Raw genomic sequence first — 5,755 nt, forward strand, 5'->3', positions numbered from 1 at the left:
ATGTGCAGGGCTCTCAGAGGCAGTGAACATACCTTCACCATATTAAAATGCCAAGAGAGGCAGAGCTAGCATCCAGGGCTGCCGCGACTACACTACTTACCGTTTTAAAATGCTACTTGTCAGAAAAGGATTTCAGATACACAATGGGACAGAGTCAGACATAAAGGAACTCTAAATGAGACACAGTATGTTTTAAAAAAATCTATGTAGGCTTGGGAGAGAGAAGGAAAAAGTTAGATAAAGTCTTTAAAGTGACAGTTTTAAAAGTAGTATAAAAGAGTGCAGACAGTCATAGATTAAAAGAGTAAAGAAAATAAGTCACATAAAGATGGAAAATACGCAGGGAGTGTGTTATTGTGTTTTCTTTGAATTTTTTGGATGCAGAGAGACATTTAGTTCTGGGGACTGCTAAGCTAAACCACCATATATACTTTAAAGGTATCTTGACTTCAAAATTTGGGTTTAAGAATATGCTGCTTTGGAAAAGAGGTTCTTCTTTTGTTGCCACAGGGGATGAGAACCTGTGGATTCCTTCCAGACTAATGCGATTCAGTGGAACAAGAGCCCCTGAAAGATCTCCATAAACCCCTAAAACTACTTTACCCAATAAAAAGCAGGAACCAGTTTGGAGAGAACCACACTCAAAATCCTAAATATTGTTCATAAATGTTTGTTTGCATTTAAGGGGTGATTGCTATAAAGATGAATACTTTGCATTGATATGGACCTTGGTTTATTGATACAAAAATTTAAGGTCAATTTTGTTATATGCATATTTCTGCTCTTGATTCAGGTATTGTGTTTGTGCAGCTCATTTAGAAATGTATAATTAAAAAATACGGTTTAATAGATAGTCATCTACAATCCATTGGCGAGTGTTAGTGATGTGTATGCCAAAGTTAGAGGAAATAAAAATCCATTGAGAGGTATCATCTCAACAACATAGCATTCAAATAATAAAATAAGCCAGGTGGTGGTGGTATACGCCTCTAATCCCAGCACTCAGGAGGCAGAGGTAGGCGTATCTCATGAGTTTGAGGCCAGCCTGGTCTACAGAGTGAGTTCCAGAACAGTCAAGGCTAGACAGAGAAGCCCTGTCTCAAGACACCCCTCCCAATTAGAATATACGCAACAAAACCTCACAGAACTGGGGAGGGGGGAGCCTCTATGATTATGGCAGAAAACTTCAGACTGACACACCAAAAGTAAGCAAGCCTGTGGGTGATCTCATCAGGATAAAATGATTCACAGGCTTGACAGTGCAAGACAAAACACCCAGCTACGTGTGCGGGAGAAACTTAGGCCAACAGGCTAATCATCAACCCATGTAGCCTATGTCTTCCTCTGACCTCTACACCTTTATAATGGAGCAATCAAAACTTAAAACAATGCATCAGCATTTTATCCTGGAAGAAAAAGGAAAATGCAGAATGTCACCTTTATGTCTACCCTTTTTGTACTTTTGGAATAAAGGCAGAATTATTATTAATTTTCTTTTGTGACTAATTCAAATGAATCATCTTTGGCCTATCTAGTCAGGCAGAAGTAAGTTAGATAGGCGGTATTCAACCTGTGCTAGGGCACCCACCTATAGGTTTGAAGACAACTTTCAAAAACAAAAAACATAAAAAAAGAAGGCTGGGGACATAGCTCAGTCATGGACAAGGCAAAAGTCAATAAAAAGCCAGGCCTGGTGGTATATGCCTTTAACCCAACACTCAGGAAGGAGAGGGAGAGGAATAGGAGAATCAAGTCATCCTTAGCTATCTAGGAAGTTCTGTGCCAGCCAGAGACCCTCTCTCAGATGAATAGATAGATGATAGGTAGATAGATAAATGGATAGATAGATAGATAGATACATACATACATAGGTGGATACATACATACATAGATACATAGATAAATACATAGATACATAAATAGATATATAGATACATACATACACGGATAGACAGACAGATAGATAGATACATACATACACATGGATACATAGATAGATATGTACATACACACATACATAGATAGATAGATACATAGATATATAGATAGATACATTCATACATACATAGATACATAGGTACATACATACACAAATAGATACATACATAGATACATACATACATAGATACATGCATATATACATATACATATACATGAATACATAGATAGATATGTACATATGTACATACATAGATAGGCAAGTGACAGATAAAGTTAAAAAAGAATATTATGCACAACTTTTCAAATAAGCTTTGGAAAAACAAAACTGATACTTCTCTAGAGATCTGAGTAAAAATGAGTAAAAAAACTTCAAGAAGTGGTGAACGTGAATAATTCAGTAACTTGTAAAAATATTTCTGAATTGAAAGACACTAGCACTGGGTGATTTTTCTGTGAGCTTTCCAAACTTTTAAGGAAGAAGCTTCGTATTTAACTTCTTAAGATAAAAAGTTGGAATCTTTAACTTTTACACAGCGGACTATTTTGGTAAGAATTCTTGGCAAATATTACGCTTATTTTAAGTATAAAAAGTCACCTTCAGATAAAATTGTTTTCCCCAATTGGTGGTAATTACGCCCTCCCTCCCTCCCTCCCTCCCTTCCTCCCTCCCTTCCTCCCTCCCTTTTTCCCTCCCTCCCTCCCTTCTTTCCTCCCTTCTTCCCTCCCTCCCTCCCTCCATCCCTCCCTCCTTCCCTCCCTTCTTCCTTCCCTCCCTTCTTCCCTCCCTCCCTCCCTTTCTCCCTCCCTCCCTCTCTTTGTAGACCAAGCTGGTCTCGAACTCACAGAGACCCCCCCCCCCCCCGCTTCTGCCTCCCGAGTGCTGGGATTAAAGGTATGTGCCACCACTACCCAGCTACAAAAGTATTTTTTAGAAGTATTTGCTGAAGTTATGCATATATACTCATCAAAATCTACCTGACTTACATGTTTCTTGTCATCTTATTTCTTAAAAAAATCATAACCTTAAGCTTTTGCCTAAAATTTCATTTATGTAATGAAGTTAGAGAACCCTATCTCATCGGTTGAAGATATTAGTGTCTTTAAGGAAGCAGTGTCTAGTGGCATATTCTGCCCTTCCTCCCTAATGAGGTGAAGCTAATAATGTGAAAATAATCTATAAGTCATCTGTGGGTTCCAGGCTGTGGGATAATATGAATCGTAGAGTTCAGATCGCCTCCTCTTGCTCTGGGAAATCGCTTTTCCTCTGAAGTGGAAATACCATGGATGCTGATTCTTTGTTTTTAGAGAATACTGTATTTGAAAGGCGAGGGCTTTGCCTCCCATCAGAAACACATCTCTGTTGTTTGAGAGGAATCCGGGGCCTCGGGAACATACTGTGACAACCCAGGGAGCACACTTAGCAACTGAGCAAGCGTGGGCTGTGCGTATGTGGAACCTAGCAACATTAAGAAATCAATTTGCAGAGAGGTGCTCTCAGAGCCGAACTGTTTTTTAAGGTGCCATGAAGAGGTGTTGAAGCCACAAAGCAATTAGAAAATGACATGCATTTCATTGCTTGCATAATATTCTGTAGCTTGAGTTTCCTTACACGCTTTCTGCCCCATTTTTTAAAATATATTTTAGGAAAATAAATACTGCTATCGACCTATGCACAAGTGAGAAACCCCTCAGCCTACAGCCTTCCTCTCTGATGTCCCTTTAGATAGCTTTTTTTTCTTTCAGTACCCTAAGGGGTGTACATGCTGAAGTATTCAGAGATTTGGGGAGTCAAGAAACTCGATCCTCTGTATTCTTAAGGTCTAAAAACAAAAACACCCAAGCTGTAACATTAGATAATAAGATAGTGCCTAAAAGGACAGGAAGAAGAAAATGTCTGAAAAGAACTAAAGACCTATTAGGATATGAGAAAACTAATAACCAGTGAGGTACCAGTCTTTCCCTGCCTTTGTCCCTCTGCTTTGACAGGGTCTCATTGTGTAGCCCAGGCTGATCTCAGACTTGAGATCCTCTTTGCAATTCCCTACTTCTGGGATGACAGACATATTCATTCGTGGGTGCTACAATGCTCAGCATGGTGGCAGGAAAAAAAAATAAGATTTAGCATGTCCCCAAAAATGTGTTGGCTTACAACACCAAAAAACAAACCTGATTAATTACTGTTCTCTTCCTGTAAGGGAGCATTTCTTTCTTTCTTTTTGAAACAGGTTTTCTGATGTGGGATTCTGTATGCCATGAATATGTTTTTTATAACCATTGGTTAATAAAGAAGCCGCTTTGGCCTATGGCAGGGCAGAATATAGCCAGGTTGGAAGAAATATATAGAGTAGGTGGAGTCAAAGAGATGCCATGTAGCTGCCAAAGGAGAAGGACACCAGAACTTTACCAACAGGCCACAGCCTTGTGGTAATACACAGATTAATAGAAAAGGGTTAATTTAAGATGTAAGAGTTAGCTAGGAATATGCCTAAGCTATTGGTCAAGCGGTGTTGTAATTAATAAACTTTGTGTGACTATTTGGGTCTGGGTGGTCAGGAAATGTAAGAGCAGTCTCTGTTTACAGGTTTCTATCTGTAACTTTGTTTGTCCTGGATCTCACTCTGTAGACAGGCTGGCCTGGAACTCACAGAAACCTGCCTGCCTGTGCCTCCCGAGTGCCTCCTACTGTTCCTTGCTTTAAGGGAGAATTTTGTATGAGTCTATCCAGAAACAGAGGCAGGAAGGCAGTTGCGTCCATAGAAGGGATCAAAATTGGTACCTCATGTTGGCACAGGTGGAGCAAACTAGTAAGCAGCACCCCCTCCATGGCCTCTGCATCCGCTCCTGCCTCCAGGTTCCTCCCCTGTTTGCCTGGCTACCCTCACTTCCTTCAGTGATGGACTAGGATGTGGAAGCGTAAGCCAAATAAACCCTTTCCTCCACGAGTTGCATTTGGTCCTGGAGTTTCATTACAGCAATAGAATACTGAGATCCATCCGCATGGTGGATTTCCTATTATCAGCAGGTCACAGATGAAAAAGTCGAGTCACAGAGAGACTAACTGAAAAATTTAAAGTCACGTGCCTTCTAGGTGCTGAGTCGGTCACTCAGTCTCTGAATCCAGGAGCCCACATCCCTTGCTACTCTTCTATAATCCTTGTGACCATCCTAGTGCGCTGTGGAAAAGAAATTTGGGGACAGCCTATAACAATCACTATCAAAGTCCCAATAGGCAGCAAGCGTTGATTCAAACAAACAAACAAACAAATAAACCATGCTTCTCTGCTTATGGATTTAATCATTCAACCTTAGTATTTTCCTCTCTTCTCACCAAACCACTGCTTAAAACTGTGGCAATGCTTGAAAATAAGTATGTACATGCTTTGAGAAGGGAGGAAAAAAACATTTTTTGGACACCTAAAAGGAGACAAAGCTTGTCAATGAACGCCACAATCATACTGAAGATTGAACAGATAAAATTATCTGCATCTCCCTTCTATAAAACGTTATGAAATTCCATGGAGGATGAAGCTTATGCAACAGAAAAGTTGATGAAGACCCTGCACAGCCAAAATGAAAACCGATCTTATATGATTTAAAAAACTAATGGGTAGCATGTTATGAATATTCTACTGGCAACGCGTCCTGATGGGCAGGAAGCCTATTATGTTGCTTGCTCATGGGAATTATTTAATTATTTCATCGATGACTCACAGTCAGCTCTTAGATGTCTTTGTCTTTTCAAGAGAATAAGAACAATAGTGAATGGGGAATGGAAGAGAGAGAGAGATTTGGCTGTGGGTAAATCGTAAGCAGA

This window comes from Microtus oregoni, unplaced genomic scaffold (assembly GCF_018167655.1).
Source record: "Microtus oregoni isolate MIOR12 unplaced genomic scaffold, Mior012 000001F_ref0000356, whole genome shotgun sequence".
Classification (NCBI taxonomy): domain Eukaryota; kingdom Metazoa; phylum Chordata; class Mammalia; order Rodentia; family Cricetidae; genus Microtus; species Microtus oregoni.